General features: G+C 38.4%; 1 protein-coding gene across 4 annotated transcripts in view; it reads left to right on the top strand.

Moving 5' to 3' along the window:
• Positions 1-3,358: 3,358 nt before the first annotated feature.
• Positions 3,359-24,791, top strand: part of sytl5 (synaptotagmin-like 5) — a 70,866-nt gene continuing 49,433 nt past the window's right edge. Inside the window, exons 1-2 of one of the 4 annotated variants that reach the window (XM_088599001.1) lie at positions 3,359-3,546; positions 4,250-4,297. The gene's annotated coding sequence lies outside the window, so the exon portion shown is untranslated. Of the gene's footprint in view, positions 3,547-4,249; positions 4,360-24,791 lie in introns of all 4 variants that reach the window. The other 3 variants (XM_088598993.1, XM_088598963.1, XM_088599008.1) reach the window with 3 other exon arrangements.

The raw sequence follows: 24,791 nt of genomic DNA, 5'->3' as shown, positions 1-24,791 counted from the left end.
GATCTTCTTCTTTCTACCAGATAACTACAGACAAATGTTAAGTTTCTGTAGTTTTAAATTCATTTTGTTAAAATTTCTGTTGACATTCTCATTAAAAAATGCAAAGACATTTGAAGTATACTGTATACCAGATGAAATTTTGTAAAAGTGTTTGTTGTGAAGTGCACTAGCTAAAAGACTAGAGAGAGAAATTGCGCTTATGTGCTTGAATAGTTTCTGAAGAAGATAAGAAGATAAGATCACTTTATTGGCCATATACAATTTCGTGTATTAGGAGTTTGTCTTTTCGCATACCCCAACTTGCTCTCCATGAGACACACAGACAGGGAGAGAAGCTTGGGGTCAGAGCACAGGGTCAGCCATTTACTGTATACTGTCACGCCCTCTGCAGCCAGGGGGCGCTCCTTCTCTGTCCTGTCCCTAGTTTCCGGTCTGCTGTCCTTCCTGTCCCTCTCTTTCCCTTGGGCTATATATTTCCGGGTCTTGCACTCTGTCCTCGCTCAGCATTGACGTTCGGATGTCCTGAGACCCGCCTAGCACCAGGGCGCCCCTCGTCCGCTCCCTGAGGGCATAGGTTTCTATACGGCATTCCTGAACTCTTTGCACTATGAGCCCGGGCCTTTTTCCCGTCTCGCCGCTACGCATATGGGTCTTTTTCCGCTCTCCTGCTCCCCACGGTTAGTCCCTTTGGACGTCCGTGACATATACAGCGCCGCTGAAGACTCAAAAGTTGTGTAATCTGATATTAGGAAACTGGAAGATATATTCAATGATGTGTAAAAAACTCCAATCATAACCATAGTATGAACCAAAAAAAAACAGAAAATACGAAGCTCTGCTCGTCTTGACCCTTCTTTCTCTCATTTGTAGTCAATAGCTTGTTTTTGGCTATTCCCTGTCACCCTTGCTTTTTGTAGCACATAGGAAAACATCACAAGTGAAACATAAGTGAATTGGAACCAGCTGAGCAATACATACAGTACTGTGAGACAGTCCACATATGATACAAACAGGGACTGAAAGTAACAACACTTGAAACAGTGTTTCGTAGTTAGATTACAAACAATGGTAACTGCATCTGTTGATCTCCAGGTTCTGAGCTGTGAAAGCCACAGACATGCGTGACCACTGCTGGAAGAAATTCACCAGGAGAAGCAGGGGAAAGGTTGGTACAGGAAAGGGGTAACCATAACACACTGGGAACCAAGTGGTCCTCTGGGGCCTTAACATAACCCCCCCCCCCCAGCTTGCTGAGAGGCCCTGCCTCACGACTGGGCGCTAGGGCCTCAGGGGAGGTGAATTACTGGGTAAGTCAGAGCTGCTGAGAACAGTGTGGGTGGGGGTAGGGCCAGAGTTTGGTGTTCGTAGGCCCTAGGCATGTGCACGAAATGTGCAAAAAGAGGGGTAAACGGCAATTGAATTACATTGATTGACATTATGCACTTTAAACTATTCTGATGCTAAACCACGTGATTGATGGAGCGAGTCGAGCCACCATCACTTCGATACTTCTAGTTTCTAGAACAGCCGCTAGATACTGTAGCGTATGATTATTGATTTGGAGCACCCAGAATCGAGTGCAAGCATGTTGTTTCGGCTCATTCTTCGTTAGTCCCTAGTGTTTCCCTCCTTTGTAGGCCCTAATAATTTTGTAGGCCCTAGGCTGTTACGATCCCTGCCTCCCGGCAACGGAAGAGGCAGATGAAGGCGTAGCCTTACTTCATCAGTCTACCTATCAGTTTACTTATTCACCACCACACCCCCGTCTCATCCTGTACTTAAACACCTGTCTTTTCCTACCTCCTCGCTCAGTATTGGTTTTCCTTTCTAGCTTCCTAGTTGCGCTACTCCTTCTTCTGCTTTGTGTCTTTCTTGGTTTTCGGATTACGTTTTTTCCCCCTTTGACTACGGTTTTTCGGATCACGGCTTGGCTTCGGTACTCACTCTCTGTTTTGGATCTCTGGCTTCCCCTGGACTCTCGGATTGATCTATCCTCTACGGTTTCGGATCATGGTTTGGCTTCGGTAACCCGTTCCCTGTTTGGATCTCTGGCTTCCCCTGGACTCTCGGCTCGTTCCTTCGACTACTGCTTTCTTTGGATCACGGCTAGGCTTTATCAGCTCCTGCAAGTGGGTTCATTCACTGGTTTCGGTTTCTCTTACCGAATCCCTAACATAGGCCCTGTGCCTACAGTGCCTAATGGGAAATCTGGCACTGGCCGAGGGTCCCTTTTGGGGGACCCATGCTGTGAAAACCCCCCCCCCAAACTTTCACCTGATGGTTATCATTGATGGTAATCAAGCAATTGAGAGTATACAATGTGCTGCTGGAAAGATGTCATGTAAGGATGAACTGCACAGAATGGGGTAGCAACTGAGGTCCTAGGGTTAGATCAAAGCAGCATGGAGCAGTCAGGTTGCCATCAATCAATATATAAATCTTTATCCTTGAAAAAAAGAAAATTAAAGTCAGAATACAGTATATAGTTCGATATGAACATAATCCGACCCAGCTGTATATTATTGGGTAGTGGTACAGGAAAAGTGTGCTTGTTGGCTGATCTCAAAGCAGTAAATGGCTACTGGTCTGTTATTGAAATTGGCTGCTTTCACATACTGTATATTCTGCAGTATAACATTTCAGTGACACATTAGCATGTTATCTGGTGAGGTTGTGCAGCGAGTGAGCCTGCAGACTGTATGTCTGGCAATGCACTCCTGTTTTCTCCACTTTGTATTCAAATTAACCCCACGAATTTGCTTTTAAATCTGTACAAATAGTTCCTTACAGTCATAACTTTAGTACTCAGTGTAGGAGCTGAACAAGAGTCCGTTTTAGCTCACTAATTCATTATCAGTGTATTGTTAGTGTTCTATTCTATTTGAAAGAAGGCGATGGACCCCAACGTGACTTCCTACGATACCATGTTTATGACAGAGGAATACGAGAAAATCAATATTGAAAAATATGAAATTAATACCCCCGAAGTAAGAATTTATATTCAGGCAGGCGGTTGCCGATATTTAATTAAAAGCCTCCTAAGAAATGTTTGGTGACCAGATGAAAGCAGTATGAGGCAAGAAGAACGAAAATATGTCTCTGAATCCCCTGAGATCATAACCATTTTGTAATTAACAGTTAAAGAAGCATTCGATCAGATTCCCCTCAAATCTCAAGAAATATATCAAGTTTATGTATAGTCAATGGAAGTTCAATTGTTTAAAAAACATAGTAGCCATTTTCACGACTGTAACTGTGTGAACACATTAGGCTACGTGCGCTGCGGGAATCACTAATCCAGATGTTTAGAGGGATTCTTCTGTTGAAAAAGCCCGAGACCCGCCTCCTTGAAGCAGAAAGGTCTACGGCTCGCTGCTGGTACTGTACAGCGATAGGTCTTCTTAACAACAGACTGGATACTAACATCAGGATATACGAAACGCAGGAAGGACGGAAAGCTAACTGCCCCGGTCATTTACTACTATTCGAATAAAATAAAACGGGGAAATCTACTCAGCACTTAAGAAGAGTTTCATGACAGCGGAGGTAAGAAACAATATACGTATAAAAAGAAAAAAACAGGCAATATTTTTGTTCGCATTTCCGACCAACCGAATTGCTCCTGTCCAGGACTACCTTTCCTGAAGGCAGCGTAAAGATACTGCACAAACTGACAAACCAGGTGTAATTAAAACTCTTGCTAATGTGCGGTCACCTTTTCAAACTCCAAAGTTTATTTGTTAGTGGTCGACGTTTAACTTGTGTTCCTAAATCGTCAATCGCTTAACGTCAGATGGTATCGCTTTTACGCACAGTGTGTGGCAGAAAGCACGTTAAGATAAAGCCAAGCAGTCCCAGTCTTCTTTTACAACAGGAGAATCTTGTGCTGTCTGTCCAGTTTTAAAGCTGTTGTTTTTAGGCGAATGTGCCCGTCTGTTACGTACTGCTTACCGGTGCAATGCAGTACGATCTACAGCAGTTTCGCTTGGATTAGATTTTTTAGTCATTGTCTGTATCCACACAGTAGTTAGTTATTTATGTTTCAGATGTTAAATGTGATGCATGTTTTTAAAGCTGAAAAGCACTATGATAACCCTATAACAAAAAGTTATCAGTTTCAGTAGCTTTTGTGTTACAGAGTCTAATGCAGAAAACTGTAGGCTATATGAAATTCTCCTGCCTCTGGCTTTTCGAATTTCCCTCTGTAATGACTTCGTCCCATTGACGACCCACTATTCCTGTTTTTCAGGCGCTAAACGTTGACATGTAAATATTGACCCGCCTGTGTGTTATACTGGTAAATCGAATCCCTGCATCTTTCTTACTGTAGTGAATGTGTCGCCACACGATGTATAGTATGTGAGTAGTACTGCATTCATTCATTTCGTTGTTTGTGAAGCTATATACAGCATGACTTTACATATTACCATATAAACCACCATATTGGTCACTATTGATCAAATTAAATGTAGCCAAACGTCACAATGTTTCTTTTTTTGTATTTGTCTGAGATTGTGACAATAATGTGCGCTTAAGTATTTCGTTCTTTTTAAACATGTGAATTAAATAAATTGATACATTGAGTGCCAAAGCTCATAGTTTCCAAGGGAGACGTAAATGATCTGTTCCAGTGTACTGCAATACAGTTTAACAGTTTAACGCTTTATTTTATATAGTTTAACGCTTTTATTCACGGCTTGGAGTTCATGAGCTGTCCTGTGCAGAAGTGACAAATGATTCAATGTAGCTTTGGAGGCTGTTTGTCAACTAATAGTTTAGGACAGGCGTGAGAGATGTAACAAAGATAGTCCAGTGTCTTAGTTGTTGCGAGTTAACGGGAAAAGGCATCGTGGTGGACAACTGTCAGATTCTATTATTAATGTGACCAAGGGACTGCTTGTCTTCACCAGCGCGGTTATATAAGTTATATTTTAGGACAGAATAGTTTAAAATCACACGAATTTATACTGCCGCGAAGTTCTTCTTTTCTTCGAAGAATTTTCCTTATATAGGAATCGGCGTTTTCTTCTGTTTGAGCACAAATAAATATGGATAGTTTTAGTTTTCTTGGAGGAGTTATTTGGAAAGTAGCAGTTTTTTTAAAAAAAATGTCAAATCTGAGATGCTACATCTTTACATTTGTATTTTTTAGGTGGTAAAAGTAACATTAAATATGATTTTGTTGCTGTTGTTTCAGCTCATGCATTGGAGTCCGTCTCTAACAAAAAGGCACATTTGAACATTTCATCGAGGATTTTTATCATCTTTTATGGCCAGTCATATTTGCTGCTTGCTGTTTCTATTGGATTGCAAGTTGTTGTCGTATTATTGACATTGCCAGTATATTGACGTTGCTGTATAAAGTCACCATTTAAATGGCTGAATCTACCCCCAAGGGATTAAGCCTGCTGTGATTGAGATCTGTCCTCGGGAGCTCAAAAGCTTATCAGTTTACCCTTTAAAATTCCTGAGGCGTGTAAAGTACGTCGCAGGGCGCTCATTGAAATTCGCTTCTCCCCCTGTGAGGGTGACACACAGTATACAGTAGTTTGATTAAGGTTTGAAGAAAAAGAAACGAGGAAATTGAAGATTTGGGAGGAGCAGTGTAAGGTGATGCTTTTGGTTATATGAAAAGTTGCTATCATAATTTATTTTTTTAAAATGTTTTGGGACAGTTTAAAGTTAAGAACATGATAACAGACTATAATTTAAATCATGTGCTGTTAACCTGTAATGACTCACCTGCAGCATGTGTTCAGTAGTCATCCAACCATCCAGTTCCTGGGTGACCGCTGAGATGGGATGAAATGTACCACAGTGAGCATGGTCAGCCTTGCATTAAGTGAGATAAAGCAGCCTACAGAGAACTTGAAATGCCGTGTGCCAAAGTGGCACTTGATCCCCTGGAGTTTACAGTGTCTTGCAAAAGTACTCACCCCATTCCAGTGATGTCCTATGGCCTTTTCTGACCACTTTGTCCAATTCATTGTCATTGGGGAACCCAGTCCTATCCCGGCAAGCAAAGGTGACAAGGAGGGATACAGCCTGACGGAGGCTTTACTAAGGAGGTGGGCAAGGAGGAAGCTGGTTAGGAAAGCCATCCAGGCCCAGATTTAGGTGTACGTAGGCCCTAGGTGCTTTCACTTCGAAATGTGTAAAAAGAGGGGTGAACGGCAATTGAATTATGTCGATTGACATGACACACTTTAAGCTATTCTAATGCTAAACCGCGTGATTGACGGAGCGAGTCAAGCGACCATCGTTTCGATATTTCTAGTTTCTAGAACAGCCGCTCGATAGCGTATGATTATTGATTTGGAGCACCCAGAGTCGATCGCAAGCATGTTGTTTCAGCTCGTTCTTCGTTAGTCACTAGTGTTTCCCGCCTTCGTAGGCCCTAAAAATTTCATAGGCCCTAAGCACTGTGCCTACAGTGCCTCATGGGAAATCCGGCACTGAAGCCATCGTGAGGCCAACAGTGACGACGTTAGAGCTTCAGAGTCCAATGACTGGGGCAGGAGAAAATAATCCAAGACTCAACAATATCCATAAAGCTGTCCCGTATGACAGAGTCGGAAAACCATCTGTAACCCCTCGTGAAGATTGCAGAAAAGCATTAAAATAGTTGCAAATGGTTTTGTGGTCAGACAAGACAAAATTGGAAACCTATTGGTTCTAAGTGCTACTGTAAGTGTTAAGTCTGTTTCAAATCCAACACAGAACATTACACAGTCAACACCTTCTGTACACACACAATTTTTGATCATTTAACAAACTGGGACATAATTTCAACGAATGACTACTTTTAATAATTTTACAACACACTCGATGTATAATTTCTATGAAGAAGGCTCCACACTCTTTTTTATTCATTTCAGATTAAATAGTACTTTATTTATTCAGCAGTTATTTAAAAGGTGCAACGTGAACGACAAATATGGCAGTGGGCTATATAGAATTATTCTTGTCCTTCTCAGCCATGCTTTAAAAACAATCATTCCTATTCCCACAAAAATAACTTTATTTAGCATATTGAGATATTTCTAGAATTGCCTGGAGTGTATCAATTATCATTAATCGATAAATGTTGTACATGTTTTAGGCACTGCATATTTAGCTTTGGCTTTGCCACACATCAGATAGATTTGCGGCTTGAAACCACGTACAGATCAATCAAGAGCTCTTATAAAATCAAGGTTTTGCTTTGAAATCAGTGGGTGCTGAACTGCGAATGCAGTGTAAGTGCTGCAGAGGAGGAATTCATTTTTTAGAAAATGTTGGCAAGAATGACTCAAAGAGATAATGGATTTACAATCACGGCAAATTACATAGCTTTTCCATGCCCTGAAAGATAGACTAATCTCTGCTCTGGTACTCTGCTTGTCGTTTCCGCTCTCATTTGGTATTCAGAACAGCTTGGGCATCACTTATTCAGCTTTGAGAAGAACAGCCTCCCCAGAAAGTACCAAAATTAAAACACTTCAGCCTGATCATAAAAATTCAATTTCATAATCAAGAGCTACTGTACCTTTATGTATGGTTGGTACTTGTTTGTTTATAGGAACGTGATGACGTCACCATTCAAAAAGTGGGTTTGGGTTTAAATCGCAAATATTTTTATATTTCAAGCAGGGATTTTTCATTGCATAAAGTTGCAATAGGCTTTATCGAAATTAGATCTGTTCTAAGTATAGTGTTAGGATAATAGGATCTGCTGTGCGTTTGATATTTCATCAGAGTATGTGATTTTTTTCTGTTCTGACCTTACGGAATAGATCACGAGATGGGATTATATCAACTGTGTGAAAAATGGTATACACCCGATAACAAAGCAGGAGAAGTGAATGAAATTTGCATTGAATCATATTAGTGAGCATTCGTCGCAACAGCACAAATGCTCATAGAGCTACTGTATGTGTGCAATGGCCTTTAGACCTGCAGCATGGCCAGATCTCAAAGAGCATTTTATAACTGTACTTTTAAATCGAGTTGAGTTTAATGTTTCTTTATTACCACATTAATTTCACGTAGATCAATTAAATTGATGGCTTGTGTTGTACTTTTGATCTACCGCACCACATATCAATTTGTCAAGAAGAACTGAACCAGAATATTTTATTTAGCATTAGACCTATTGATTCACTCAGCTTTACATGTTTGTGGTTATTGTAACTGCCATCTGTTTACTATTTTTTCTTACAGTATCACTTAAAAAAAGAAGAGATGTACAGTAAGAGACCTTGTAATTGAGACTTAGAGGGCATATTCCATAAAAATGCCTGGATCTTGTACAAATCAGAAGATCAAAAATACACTTAATTATGATTATTATTATGAACTACAGTAGGAGCAATACTGCTAACATTTTGCCACATTCCCTCCTGTGTTTCTTCAATGGAATATTTTCATAATCTTTGACTTTTCTAATTCATTGATAACAAACCTAATAAAAGCTGCCTTTTGCCTGTTTGGTTTTGTGGCAAATTAATCCAAACACAAAATATAGGATCTTGACGAAGACAAAAACTTTTTCTTGATTGCTGTATTGTGTATTACAGCTGCATGTTGGGCGTCCTGTATAACAGGAATGAAAACTTAAATAATTTAGGTTTTCTGTTGAAAATGGAAACACTGTAAAATTCAAGAGACATGGGCAGGATGCAGTAAAATATAAGGAAGTGCATTGCTTTACAGATGTATAATTTATTTAAAGTATTATCTGCAGAGAGAGTGTTATTCCTGGATCTTTATCAGGTCGATTTGCATGCTGTAGACCAGGAAGGACTAACCCTGTTCCCAGATAGCCACATTCCGACAGATCTTATACGTCATGCTTACTTACATTATCAACTTGTCAAAGCGTGGAACACGTGCATTATGAGCAGGGTAGTACTTACTGTACCTTCGCTGTTTTGGACAGGTATGGTCCATCTGAGGCCCTTGAGAGCTGCAGTGTATTGGTGTTTTCTTTTTAATTGATCTCTGAACTGCTTAACTGAACAAATCACCTCATTACGTGCTCAAAACAGTATTGTTTAAAAGTGTTTAGAAACTGCTGATTTAAATATGTCAGATAAAGCCTGCTGGATTGTGACTCTCCAGGATCTACTGTAGGTAGCCATCCCTGCTGTAGATGAATACAGACACTACCCATTGACATATTTTTACATTTTTGTAACACAATCGCTTTGTCATACAGTACCTTTCTTTACAAATTCCTACCTATCTTTTTCTTTAAACTACTCCTTTCTTCAAACTCCCAAACTACTCCTTGAAATGAATGCTCATTTGAGTCTCTGTTTCAAAGCTTTATACTATTATATATTTGAAATATCCCATCACTTTTAATAGCCATTTATCCTATTTGGGGTCACATGGCCCAGAGCCTATCCCAGGAAGCATTGGGCGACATACACCCTGGACCATTGTAGGACACACACAGAGTCACAGGGTCAGTTTTCCCAGAAGCCATTTATCCTATCATCCTGTCTTTGGACTGTGGGAAGAAACCACAGCACCTGGCAGAAACCCACGCAAACCCAATGAGAACATACAAACTCGCTGACAGCATCTCAGAAATTGAACCCAGGACCGCTGCACTGCTAACCACTGTGCCACTGTTCCACCCACAATTGAAATATTGATTGTTCATTTCTGTTTGATGACCACACAGATAAATGGTTTAAATAAACAAGTGCATTGTGTAGATGTCTTCTTGAAGTTGCACACATGGAAGGATGCATACATGAGTAATCTGAGAGATGGAAGAGATGGAACAAAGGAGCATGGGGACTTTCCTTTCTCATCCTTGTTTTCAGGTGTAGTTTCAATGTCATAGAAATTTTCTAGTAAGAGATCCACAACATGGTTAAACCTGATGTCTGAGATATGAAAGTACTGTGTAAATACTTCAACTGTAAGGCATGTAGCTAGTTGAAGGGTGAAGAACAGGCCTCCCCCATGTGTACAAAGCTTAAAGTGGCAGAAATATTAATAACAGGCAGAGTACTGAGGAGGGTGGGAGGATGTGAAATTCCTAATGCAAGATGCCAAGATGCTCTCAAAATAAATCTGCCTTTTATAATGGGTTCATTGCACACATTAATTAAAGGTAACAGGTCAGAAGCAGTTTCCAAATACTTAATCATTAACATGGTCAGAATCAGTAAAAAAACTACTATTTAGAATATTAGATGATCTCAGACTCTCGCTATATGCTCCTCAGGACTATTCAAATTATCACAGCAGTAACAGCAATTCACTGGAAACCCATATGCAGAAAAATCTAGAAAATAGAAATTATTATTGTCGTCCAGATGCAGTACTGGCATTTTCATGGTCTGTTATGTTTATAAAGGTCACCAAGTAAGCAGAATACATAGAATGTCAGTATTGATTACTACTAATATTTCAGTTTCAATTGCTAATATGCTCATACAGTACGTTCTACTCTCTTTTAGGTCCTCTTATCTGATCCTATGTAGGCAAGATTTGGGTGTGTACAAATATTGTCTCTCTGTTTTATCTCATCCCATGGTTTTCTATATGTGTACCATTTTATGTAATCAAATACCCTAAGGTCTTCTGTTCAGAGAGGAGAGAGCAGGACTTCTTTAAAGTGTGTGATTATCAAACAGCGTGTGCATTTTATTTGGGAGAGAGAATAAAAATCCCCCGATATAAATGAGTATATTTGCCATCCTGCTGGGGGAACGGTCTTGTGTGATTCGGAGCAGAAACAATGTAACAATTGAGAATTAGTGGAATGATAGTCAAGTATTGAACACCATGTGGGGTTAAATGGAACAGACATTCTTTTATTAGAAAGAAGAAAACCCAGTCGATAGAAGCAGTGTAGTACAGTAACTGCTGTAAGACCTTTGAGGTGAATGTGATGGTCACGGATTAATTGGGATATAATTGCATTCCAATTAGATTTTATTCCTAATGTTGTTGATTCATCACTAGCTCTTGATATTATTGGATTCCATTAGAAAGAATGATTGTTTTCTGTGTGGGATTTTTTTGTAGTCCTTTTCTCATCATCTGCAAAGACTTTTCTTTACATTCTCAAGTCCTGGTTCCATTTGTATTTCTCTCAATTTCATTTTGCAAGAAAGATATATCAGGCATCACTTTTGTACTGGTAATCTCCACATCCACGACTTAAAGGAATATCTGTCACCTCTGCCAGGAGGCTGACACCAGTGCGGCACAGCAAATTTTATTTTCCGTTCCACTGATTCATGAATTTCCCACTGGCTGAACACCACGTACAGTCAGTTGGCTTGGTGCTTAATCGTGCCACAAATCGTGCTTTGTCCCTGCAGTTCTCTACAATTAAAATAATGAATGTAACACACCTTTGCCCCACTCCACTTAGTCATTTCCTGTTGGTATTACACGAAGGTGGTATAACACACTGTGAAAAAACAGAACAGAAATCAAACCATTTCTGCACATTACAGTGAGAAATTAATCCAAAAAACAATTTTGAAAATTATGAGGACGTTACCACACAAGGAAAATGGCGGAAGGGAGTGTGCTCTATGACCAGAGTCAACACAAAAATTAATTAATAAGAAATGAGCAGTTCTTACTAGCAATTATTATTTATAATAAAATGTTTTTTTGTTTGCTTAGCAGATGCACTTGTCCTGGACACCTTTCAATGTTAAAACAATAGCAACCAATGTACTGTAATTAGAGATTTTAGTTTTCCCCATTTCCTCTGGCAGTCCCCTACTGTTTCTCAGGCTGATTATCTGGTCACCAAAATGTCCCCATTATGGTACTGCAGTATTGTTTTGGATGTGTGCGAGATGGAATGTGGAGATTTAGATCCTCTTAATTGGATTTCAGACAAATAGCTTTGATTGACATGAGTATTAAATTACCACTTGCATAAAACTGGAGTGATTTGTATTGTTCAACAGGGCATCCTCTGGAGAATGTGATGATCATGGGATAATTACTGTAGCTCTCATTACTGTAGCTTTTTAGATTTGGGAACAAAATCTACTGCTGCTATAGAGTATAAGAAAGCCTAATTTAAAATGGCTACCAAAATTTGTAGTTCAACTATTTGTATTTAATGTTAACATTTCTATAGTTGCAGGGAGATATATCTGCTGGCATGAGATTGTTTCGCCCCACTCCTGCAAACAATATATATTGGAGTCTGTGTGGCTTTGCCAAGGAAGCCCTTACAGATCTCCAGGGCTCCTCAGGCTCCTCATCCATCCACACACGTCATGCTTGAATTTGAAGGCGATGTTAACCTAGGTTGTTTCCATTCCAAATGAATTTTGAAATGCTAGAAATTAGCCATTTGGGTTAGGAGTCATGAAAAATTTAAAATTAAACATTAATTGTAAAGCATTAATTGTGACTGCTAAAATTCTGCTTTGTAAGGAAATTGAAACACTGCTCCATTTCTAAAGATTGCCTTTCTGTCACGAACAGTTCTTTCCGGGCCCTATGCAAACGACACGATCCGGAATTGTGAGGTAATACGGGGGAAAAAAGTCAAGCAGGAGAGGGTCTGGAGACAGGGGGGAGTGTCCAGGGTGAGCAGGTGTCCTGAGGAAGTGAATCCGGGGCGAACAAACAAAGACTAAGTCCAAATGGAGAATCCAAAACAGAAGAGTAAAGTCCAAAGCCAGGAGATCCATCCAGGAAATAAAAGCATGAACCGGGTCGGGACCAGCGGGGCGGGGAATCAGGAACAGAAGGTTAAAACCATAACAGAGCCAGACGCAGCAGGATCCTGGGCTCTCACAAAACCGGATTCAATGAGGAAACTTGGGTGACGTCTGCGTCTGGCTTTTAAGGGGGAACGGAAAGCAGAAACAGGTGCAGGTAATGGGGCAGAACAAGGAAGGGCTGGAGCGCCCTTAAGAGGAGGGGTAGCGATCGTGACACTTTCATGTGTAATTGGACTTTGGTGTACTTTTTTTAAATCTCACTATTTGTATTCACTGATCTCTTTTGCTTTTAACAAAAGTAATTTTAATGAAGAATATCATCACCTAGTAAGAAAATGAGTATAGGATTACTTATTGGGAACTGAAGTATAAGAAGCTTTGGCTCACTCAGCTTAGCTTAGACCACCAGGCCACAGAACGAGGAGGCCTCTACCCCGAGCAGAGTGGAGCTGAATCGAAGTTCAGGAGAGGTGACAATAGCCACGTCTTTCACGCTGGCTGTTCTGAATCATCCTGCCCAAAGGCAAGTCTCAAAGCTGTATAGATCAAATACCAATCCCTCTTCATCTCACAGTTCACTTCGCGCATTCCTCCTCCACCTTTGCAGCTCCCACTCGGATGACTCCTCAGCTTTAGGGGGTCCCAGACAAGCAGTCCAGCAGGTTGAGCCAAATCTTTCTGGGACTGAACATTCAATATATGTCTTCAGAATCGCCTGGGTGTCATTTTTCCTCGTGAACCAAGGCTTAGCCAAGGCAGAAAGATGAATGAAAGGAAGAGAGAGGGGCTCATTATGATATTTAAGGCCTTTTGGGAAGAAACGTTGGAAAATTGAGAGTTAGGATAATAGAGGTAAAGAAGAAAATAAAAACTCTGTTCACCTGTATTCAATTTATCAGCTCACTTCTAACAGTTGTAATATTTACTATGTATATTTCACATGTATTTATATTTAATGTCTCTGGTGCTCAGTGTGATAACAGGTTCTTATTTGAAAACTGTAGCTAGACTTAAACAAACTTCTTACCAGCTGTTATTTTCAAAACTTAAATGTGTACAGCAGTTTCCAGTGTTAGCAAAAGTTTTAGACTTTCACGTTTTATTGACCAAAATGTATGTAAGACAATAAAAAGTGTTTCTCTGGAGAGTTAAACTTTAGATTGGATAAACAATCGGTGAGAAATGAAACTTTGCCCTCACTTGAGAAAAGGTAATTCTGCTTGGTGTAATATCCTATCAAGGCATTCTTTCATCAAATAAAAATGCTTATGAAAGAACATTGTGATTCGCATTCTGAAGCAAATGACAGCTTTTCATATTTCCAACTTTTTTACATTTAAAAATGATTTTATGATTACATAGTTTTGTTATTTGCACTGGCAGCATAGAACAGTGTAAAAGTGATGCAAACATTTGCTGTGGCATAGAGTTTTATCTCATTCAACAATCAGAAGATCCGACATATAGCCAATTCTTGCTGCAATCTGCAGCTTTTGATATTTTTTTTTTAAATGAATGTGTCTCAAACACAATCTGGTAACACAAGGAATTGAAAGATAAATCATTTTCAGATAATAGGTTTTGTACATGGCAGTTTTCAAAGGGGCTCGATAGTGGCATTTTCTGCTATGTGTCCGTGTCAACTCATACTCACTGAAATGTGACTGCTGTATGAGCAGACGTCTTCCAATCTCATGGGAAATCTATCCAGGAGATTTCCTGTTTATCAACAGGGATTATACCCAGGCGTACTCATGAGAGATAGACTCATCAGTGTTGGCAAGATTTTCAGATACAATGATTCTTGTCAAATGTATTTAATGAAAATGACTTATGTTGTTGAAGTTGACATTATTTACATCTTCTAGGTACTGGGAAGCCAGAAAGGAGGCAAACAAAAAGTTAGGAAAAAAAAGTTACATCAAGGGATTTTATGTTAAAACTGTACAAGGCTAGAATAAAACTAGTTAAACTAGTAAGGCCTCAATTTACAATTTTTCCCTACAATGAAGTGTGCATATTTATTCCCCATTTTTTTAAAAAGAATATTTTTTTGCTATAATGACCAAAATCCCTTCATTGATGAGCATTCTACTGTAGGTGGAAAAATAGACTTTAGTGTCTTGCATAGAGCCAAACATCCTACATTATACACTATGTTTGTACTCTGAATTTTACTACAACAAATCATGCACATTTTTCTTTAACTATTTCCATTCTAAATGAAGGTTTTATTAAAGAAAACTGTTACATGCATTGCTTGTTTAATAAGTTGTTTATTACTTTAGATATCATATCTAATGTACAATGTAAATATCATTTAACTTATGGAAAGTGGTCCGTTAGGTTAACTAGGTTTTTATGGTCAGTAATTAACATAAAAAGTAATATTGCTGTCATTATAATGCTTTTGTACTATACTTTTGTAATGCTTTTGTGATTTTTCTGTGATTTTTGGAAAGATTTACATATAATGTTATAAGAACTGATTTGCTATTAACAGATGCCTTTAAAAGTTTCGTGGGAACAAGTTACCGTCCTAAATCAAATGATGCCTGTATTGTTGACCATTTTGGTCACCACTCTATAGAAAACATATTGCTGATCTTAAAATATTCCAGGCAGGAGCATCAAGAGTTTAAGGGAATGTTCTACATTGACATGTTGAAGGAACTGAACATTTTTAGTCTTGAACAGAGAAGACTATGACTGGACCTGATACAAAGGCAATTGTATCAGATCAACCCGGTGGCTTTCTTCAGAATAAATAGTGAAACAAGATTATGAACTATGAGGAAGTGTGTTTTGAAATGAGGATTGACACCCTGGCTTCTTTTAAACAAACTGCTGGGTGAGCTCTTGGGATCAAATAGCTATTAAGAAGAAAATGGGCTAGAAGAACCAAATGTACTCTTGTTTGTATCCTTTGTACAGTATGTTATGTTCATATTTTTAAGGTCAATTTTCATGTGTTTTTATATGTAGGCATACAGTATAACATACTTTTGAAAGATGATTAAACATTTGAAATTAATTCTGCTTTCAGAGTATAACACACTTCTTTAATGGGGCTTGCACTTAGCTGAGAAGATTAATTGGTGTAGATGGGTCACTGTGCATACATTAGTTTTTCACATGCAGGACTAAAAGGAAAATGTTATCAAAGAAAGTACATCACTAGTGAAAAAAATGAGAGTGAATGACAGATATCTATACTGAGTGTGTCTAGAGTAGATAGTTTATAACTAACCCTTAACTTTAACTGCCAGAAGGCTTTCATCAGTTAAAGTCAACAGGCCTGCTCTGTAATTAATAACTCGGAAACTCTTACTTTTCCCAGAGCATTTCCTTCAGAATTATGCTTTCCTCGGTCAGTGCTAGATTATACTTAAAATCAGAAACACATTGAAATATGGTGGATTATTTCAATTTAGAATCAATTTAAAAGGAAGAAGTGGTCAGTAGTTTAACAAAATGAAGGATACAAAATGTCCCAGTAAAAGCATGTTCTGAATTTCAGGACATGTTAGCATGGTGTATAACTTAAAGTATTAAATATCTAAAAATGGTTGAATTTCCTGACATAATCTCTTCAGTTTCAGTGCTGACTGTGTGGGGATAACCTGCAGTAATTCAACATTTAATACTCTATTATCCCTTTTAATGAAACGTATGTACAGTATGCATATTGTTTAATATATACTGTAAGTTTACAATATACACACAACAGTTTAAAGAATAAAGAATAAAGAATATTATGAAAGAGGTAAAATTGAAGGTTCTGGTGCTGTAAAACCTTAGTATGTTCACTGTTTCAATCAATACATTATATGTATTTGTGATGATTCAATGACATTAAGTAATATAACAACCTTTTATTTATTACATAATTGGACATATTTATAGTGTATATGTATTATATTATAGAATGAGGAGGTTATTAAACTGCATATCCAAATCAAATAATGACACCATTTTGCTGTGCAAGCAAATTATAGATAAAAACTTCCATAATACACGGCAATGATTTCTTTTATTCTCCAGGAAAGCTACATAGTAAGGACAAGCTGGCAAGTTTAGACAGGACAGACATGTGTTTCTAATAAATAACATAACTGTACAGCGCACAATGGTACAATACAGCAGTCACACTCTGCAAAAATATTTAAAGGTCTGTGAGTTCCAGAGCTCTGCCTTCTACAAATAAAGACAATCCATAATTCTATCTTTATAATCTAGAAACCAAGAACAGAGAACACGCATCCTCATAAATAAAAATAGATTCTAACCTGGACTACATCTCCTCTCTAAATGGGTATTCACAAGGGACAGGAACTAATTTCCTTATTCTAACCATCCATCAGTAACCCAGGAGAGACATTTTTTTTTGACTGAGGAGAATATAGGAAATCACAATTTTCAAATAAATAATACAGCAATCTCCCTTAAATAATAAGATCTGGTACTCCTTCAGCATTCATATTACCTGGACAGAATCTGGCTTCGAGTCTTATTGGAAGGTGACACTGTGTAAATACACCAAAGCAATACTCATTGCTTCAGACCTTCAGAATAAGGTAACTTTTGCTGGGAACTGCAGCAGCCATATCACCCTGCAACTCACAACTGGCAGCCCACTGAAGCTCAGCAGGTGTGAGCCTGGTCAGTACCTGGATGGGAGACCTCCTGGGAAAAAATAAGGTTGCTGCTGGAAGCGGTGTTAGTGGGGCCAGCAGGGGGCGCTCACCCTGCAGTCTATGTGGGTCCTAATGTCCAAGTATAGTGACGGGGACACTATACTGTAAAAACAGGCGCTGTCCTTCGGATGAGATGTAAAACCGAGGTCCTGACTCTCTGTGGTCATTAAAAATCCCAGGGCGTCTCTCGAAAAGAGTAGGGGTGTAACCCTGGCATCCTGGCCAAATTTCCCATTGGCCCTTACCAATCATGGCCTCCTAATAATCCCCATGTATGAATTGGCTTCATTACTCTGCTCTCCTCCCCACTAATAGCTGATGTGTCGTGAGCGTTCTGGCGCACTATGGCTGCCGTTGCATCATCCAGGTGGAGGCTGCACACTGGTGGTGGTGGTGGAGGGGAGTCCCCATTACCTGTAAAGCGCTTTGAGTGGAGTGTCCAGAAAAGCGCTATATAAGTGTAAGCAATTATTATTATTAACTGTAAAACATTGCTAACTGCTTTGACCCATCAATCACCCAAGCTTCAGGAATATGTTTATATATGGATATGGACTATGTAGCATGGTGTCAACAGTGCAATCATGAAAAGGACAAGGTCTGAATTAAATGATAATAAAGACTCCAGCTCGAGCTCTACTTTACTGTGTATAGTGACCTTCTACAGACAAGCTCAAGCACCTGACAGAATGGTCATTGTAATGCCTGACTAGAGCTACTGTATTTGTGCTGCCTGTCACTTCTCTGGCCATGAATGGATTAGCTGAGATGCCTGTGTGATAGAAGAATCCATGAACAATGACCAGTGCAATCTCCTCGTCTTGTTTCTAAGCACATCCAAACTTGTCTTTACTGGGGAAGTAGAAGTGAATAGAGGTTAGGGCTTTTTACTGAAAGGCTGGATGTTCAAGACCCAGCAGAAGAACTGATGCTCTTCACTCGGATTAATTCAGTAAAATAACTAGCTAATATATTATATATTTGGATACATGCATGTTATGTAGGCTAATGGTTAAAAATGTTATTATTTATTAATTTGGCAATTTACAGTACATAACATAATGCCCCATTTATTTCTCATATAAACTTCTAATTCAGAATTTTAGAAAATAATGTTTAGTGTTTTTTTTATATATCAATATCTGATCTTAAAATTCAAGCAGAAATGATTAGGCTCTTGTGAGATTTTAACTCATCTTGGCTTAGATATACCACTATGAGAGGGTTCTTATCTAAAGTCCCAAAAACAAAGCAGTTTGAAGCTGCTTACCGTCACCTGCTTGTGACTATTACCTTTCACTATTTGCAGAGCCCTGAGATATTTCAGGAATCAGAAACATGTAAGAGCAGAATGTGAAATCCCACTGAACAGAACACTTTGCACGGATGTTTAATATGTGATCTAGAGCTGCTGAATGTGAAATGGTTATATTTTCATCAAGATGTGCCCCACTGAGATCTGTGCTTAGCTGTAAAACAGCCCATGCCATTACACACAAATAAGTTGGAAAATTATAGGTGATAAAGACCATTCTATGAATTTCTAAAAGACGATTCCATGTTTCAAACCATTTGTGAATGTAAAACAACACTGAACACTCTTTCGCCTCCTGCTCAGTAGTGGAATACAGAGGACAGGATAGGCAAGTGTAGTGCTGTGTCTGATTTTACACATGGCTCACGTCACTGACAAGGCTGTGCACTCAGATCAGAGGTGTCATAGCTCACATCTTGATTGCAGGGGTAACATGCAAAAATGCCCTTTATCAGCATGGGCTGACTGCGCTTATGGAAAGCTAAATTCTCAGTTATTTGTGGTTTGCTCCATTTCACATCATTGACATTTTTCTGTGTGAAGAGTTTACATGCTTGCTCCCCTGGGTCCTCTTTACTGAGCTCAATGTTTCTCGTAAGCAGATACTGTGTGTTAATGAAACTCCCGTTAGACTGCAAAAAAGGATACAATGCTCGACTCAGCTGTGTAGCAATCAGTGTCAGTGCCAAGAAAAAGAAAATCCAGTTAACAGAGAAGAGTAGAAGGCTCACACCATAGAGGACAATAAATTATACTTTTTCAATAAGGTGCACTCCATGATTGATGAGTAGACATGAACACAAAGGCACAATAAACCCTTAGTTCAACAGCATAATAGTGGGGAAGGAGTATCTGTTATTGCCAAATATCTGTTAAATCACCAATGATGTTTTTGCAACCCCAAAACACAATTACTGCATAAGAGGAATATATATATAGTAATACTGTATATACATGCTTTCTGTGTCTTTTGACTTATTTTTTCACTAATGCAATCAATAACTGTTTTAAAATTATGTGAAAAGTGTCCCTTTTTATCATAACACTTTTAATCATACACTTTTAATTTCATGTGTCATAAATAGACTGTATAAAATTCACTAAAGCATCCGAAACACAAACAGCCCCCATCCTAAGCAAATAACATACCCCTACAGGGCATCGTTGGAATTCCTGAATATTAACACTATGTGCTATAGTATTTATTTTTACTGTGTTTTATTGTTTTTCCAGTTATTCCAGGGCAAGTCTGTATTCTGATTTTATCGACAGATTTATGCTTTGGTAGAGTTTGTCTGCTAATTCTGACCTCTCTTCCAAGCGTCATTTTTAAAAGTCCATAAGCAGCTGTTGAACGTCACAGCTTTGTGTGATTGCTTTCGTAAGACATGTGTGCATGCCAATGATTACATGTCTGGAATACAGTATACTGTATATTTACATATTATGTAATACATACTGTATTCGTGCTGCACTGTAGTGCAGAGGTTAGCATTGTTGCTTCACTGCGCTATGGCCCTGAGTTTAATTCCAGGGGTGCTATCTGTTTGGGTGTTCTATGTTCTCCCTGTCTTCACATGGGTTTCTTCCTGATTAATTGACTTCTGAGGCAACTGGCCCTGGTGTGAGTGTGCCTGTGTTTGTGTCTGTGTGTGCTCTGTGATGGCCTGGTGTCCCATCCAGGATGTACTCTCCCTTGTGCATACTGCTTGCTGGAATAGTCGCCGGGCTCCCCTGCAACCCTGAACTGGATAAAGTGGTTAGAAAATGAATGAATGGACAATACATATTATATACTTACGGTTTTGCCTATACTCCAATTTGTCCACTTTTGAGACTTGAATATTTTTAATGAAGAGAAAAATATTTACTTGAGATGTGTCCTTGGCAACCACTACTGGCAGTATGCCCAGTGAAATTCATTTTTTTTCTCTTCTGTTACTAATGAAGGATAATGCTGCCATAAATATGTTTTGTTTGAGTTTCCAGTGCTTCTGTAAATAGATTTAGGTTTTCTGTATGTACAGTCAGATTGAGCTATTGTATTTTCCAAACAGGTCAGGGAGTGCTTTGGGCAAACTGGCTTTCAGTCTTTTCATTTCTTTTCATTACGTGAGCACCTGTTCTTGGGACGGATGTAATCAAGTAGCTCAGAAACATGCTCATCCATCCATGTGCCTAGCCTCCCCCACCCAGACACCCCCCCGGAAAAGACAGACAGGGTGCGCGCTGTAGCACTGCTGTGGTTTGTGCATCTGAGGTACTGTACCTTCACAACCCAGTTAGACTAAAAGTCATTCTTTGTTCTTCTAAAATGTAGCCAATGCGTGAAGATCTGCTCACTCGTTCTCTTTCCATGGTTTCAGCACTGTTTGCCAAACTTTGTCTCAGAGTTATCAGGGGTGGTTAAAGTGTGAAAATATTTCATCATTTTTTTTTATAAACAGAACAAACAAAAACACTTCTTTAAATACATTTTATCCTTTTGAAAAGATTGAATTACAATCTTGGGCTACAATCTCCGTCTGCTACAGCGGACCTGGAAATTCCCTGTATAATGATGTATAAAACATGTAGATTTAAGAAAAACACCATCAGTGTCTGGGGTATACAATAGGAAGGAGGACAGTCCATTTTCTCTGGAAGCTGACCAGAGATCTGTGCAGGTCACCACTAATTTGTCTTGGAGTATCAAACTGAGTGTTGCTGAACTAGAGGCAAAAAACACCATTCTCAGCTTTCATTAATGTAATAATCATAACAAGGAGGCTTTCTTAGTGACTGAAGTGTTTCAGATTACATACTGTAGTATTTACTAATATTTTATTAATGTTGTTTCATTCCTTTTAGTTAGTTCTTTAGTGCTGAGAGGTATGTTGCAATTGTACAAACTGAGAAAGCCTACATGGAATCAAAGATAACAGTAATATACAGTGACTCTCATATTGGTTCTTTTTAAAATATATTTCATCCATTGCATTTATTGGATGCTTTTTCCTTTTATATGGGCTATTTTTCGTTTTTAAGCTTTCAGTCACTCGTCTCATCTTGAATGTTGGTAAGTGTCCTTAACATTTAAGACCTCTTCCTTCCAGTGAATGAATTGACTTTAGATTCTCAGTAAACTGCTTCTTTGTGCAGCAAGTTACAATTGTTGCCTTAAGGCAGTAGCTGAAATTTAACATCACTGTAAATTTTAAGCATGTTGGTCACTAGTAAATTACCTGGAGTGTGAGAAATGCCTTTTCTTTTATAGTTTTATTTGTGAGTCTTACATTAAATGTAATGGTGAGATCGGTTTCTATTAAAAAGGCTTTTGAAGGCCTTTTTGATTTGCTTCTATAGTGAAATACTTCAATTTCAGACATCCAAGAGACTAAACTTTCTTTGAGAAAACGTATCATTTTTGCTGATCATAAATATTGAGCAGCATTGTTGCCTCTGACATAGGGAGTTGATAGGGCTTATCTGACAGAATAGGAAGAGGTTACATTGGAAACAAATTGCACACTGCCTTGTCTTGAATGTTCTTAAGTGATTGAAAAAGTTACAGTAACATGGTTGAATTTTTTCCACAAAATGTTAAAGAAGGACCTAATAATTAGACTATGTGGAACCTGGGATTCTCACTCTGCTTGAAATGGATTTACATTGTACATTGTATTAAATGTACAAGAATCCTATCACAGGCAGGCAGGAATGATAGGTATTCGTACAACCTGGGATCACTAAAAATACAGTACGTATACTGTCCCTAAAGTGCAGGCTAAAATCTTCTAGGATTTATGTTATCTTGGTTTGCAGAATCCTGCTCAGTTAGTCCCTGTTCTTTCTTTTGCCTGAGGGGGAGAGAGTCCAATGTGATAGATTTTGCAGCACTCAAGCAAAGTGCTCTCTGAATCCCTGAAGAGCACTCTATACAAACATTCATCAGCAGTGCCTTGCAAACTGCTACTGACAGACAGAGATTCCTAATTAGATTGAACTCTCTTATTACCACAACCCTTCCTAAGGTTTGTCTTCATATGTGACATTTTAATTTTTTAGATGAGGTGTTCAACAGCTAATGCAAGTAAATATAAATATTTTAGCAGTGTTACCCTGACATTGTAAAACATATACTTGCATCTTGTAAGATGCAAGGCATATGGCTAAGACATATTCTTATTGAGCCTCTGGATCTTATTTTGATAGCTGTTTTATTGATTCATTGATTGATGTGGTGTTGTGATTCAGTTGTGATGTTATCATTTTTTACAAACAATTCTTTCTACTACAGCTTTTCAATTATGTTGTGTCATTGTGTCATTTTTTGATGAATGGACTCAGTAAGCATAATGAATGGTCTTTATTTTTTAATTATCTCACAAATGCCTGACTGATCACCCTTTCGATATGAGTTTGGTTTCCATTTTGGTCGGGGATTTTGTCATGTTAGAACATGTTAATAGACATAGTTGTCTTTACCAAATAAAATGATTGCTGAAAAGACCATTCATCAACACCTTCCAGGAAATGTTTAAGGGAAGTTAATTCATAGAGTACTCAGAAGTCCTGTATTTCAGCACAATTTGTCAACTGATTATTCAAAATAATGATTAGTAATATACTCTTTTCTCATTCAGAAAAGTTATTTCTATATGAAAGATGTAGACAACAAATAAGTACTGAACCAGGTTTAACACGAAACATTATGCACAAATAAACTGCAAATATGCATTAAACAGGTAACACTAATCGTAAAACTGCTGTCACAATGTCTGCTGAAATTTTGACCCCATACAAACTATAAGTAAACAGTGCCCTAAGGCTAAAACTTTGCTGGACGTTCAGAAACTCAGAAAGACCAGGTGAGGTCTAGTTTTGCTGATAAAAATAAGGAATCCGTGTACCCAAGTTAGTTGACCATCCTTGTACCTTTTTGTTTTGTTTTGACTGGAATGAATCAAAATCCATTTACTTGTATATCATTCAGTAGATAAAATGGCAGACATTTCTCAATAATTCGCATCACATGAGCATACTGTATGTTTTTAAGGTCATAGCTCATCCCAACATAAAAGTAATTTAGTCTATAATGAATTCATGTTATTGCCCATGTTTGCATCAGAAGACTGCAATAGTCCTCTTTGGCTAAAATAACATTATGAAAAAATATCATTAAAATAAGTCACAATTGATAAGTTCTTGCCAATTAGGTTTGTCCAATAACATGCAGATTTGACATGCTAACAGAAAATCGTGAAGAAAACAAAGACCTACAGTACTTCCATTGCGCTTTGGGACGCAGACATAAAATTCAAAGCATGCTAATGTGCTGCACAGTCAATTGAAAGCCTTGGGAATGGCCCATCACTGTACGTCATAAATAAAGTCTCAAGCTATTAAGACAAGTAAATGAGACAGTTTAAGAGCTGGGGGGAAAGCTTAGTCTCCAGAGGCCACAAGTCTGTAAGTGTCACAGGGCCTGTGGGGAGATGTCAGCCAAAAAGGTGCTTTTGTTCTTTTAATTCATCCTAAAGGGATAATTAGGCACTGTGAGGAAAAGCTGAACAATCACAAACCTTAGTACCGGAAGTCAACTGATTGTGTTCACAGCACAATGAGACTGCCTTTTCCCTAAGTGGCTCATTCTTTTAAAGAACACTGAAATTTAAATCAGTGTCTAGAATTTTTTCATTTGTAGTAAACAAATGATATGAGGAGTTCCGCAATATTTGTTGCTGTTTGAAGAACTGGTGGCCATGATACATCATTATATTGTACTGTACATCACTACATAAATTCTCAAGCAGTTAAAATGTATCCAGGCTCTACCTGCTGTAACAGTCCATTTTATACTGTACAGTATCTACATACTACTGTATATCTACTGTATCTACAGTAGCAGCATACATTAGCCTCTAAAATGTAATCATACCCTGGAAGGACTGAAAGTAAAAACTAAATAAGTAAACATTTTTTTTATTTTTGACAACAGATATAGAAAGACATACTGTATGTACAGTACATATTTGCTAAATTAAAAAAAATGTCTCCCTCATTAAGTGAGATGAGAAGTGGTTGTAAGGA

The sequence above is a fragment of the Lepisosteus platostomus genome, chromosome 2, assembly GCF_059453375.1.
Source record: "Lepisosteus platostomus isolate fLepPlt1 chromosome 2, fLepPlt1.hap1, whole genome shotgun sequence".
Lineage (NCBI taxonomy): Eukaryota > Metazoa > Chordata > Actinopteri > Semionotiformes > Lepisosteidae > Lepisosteus > Lepisosteus platostomus.
This window is presented reverse-complemented; position numbering and strand designations above follow the sequence as displayed.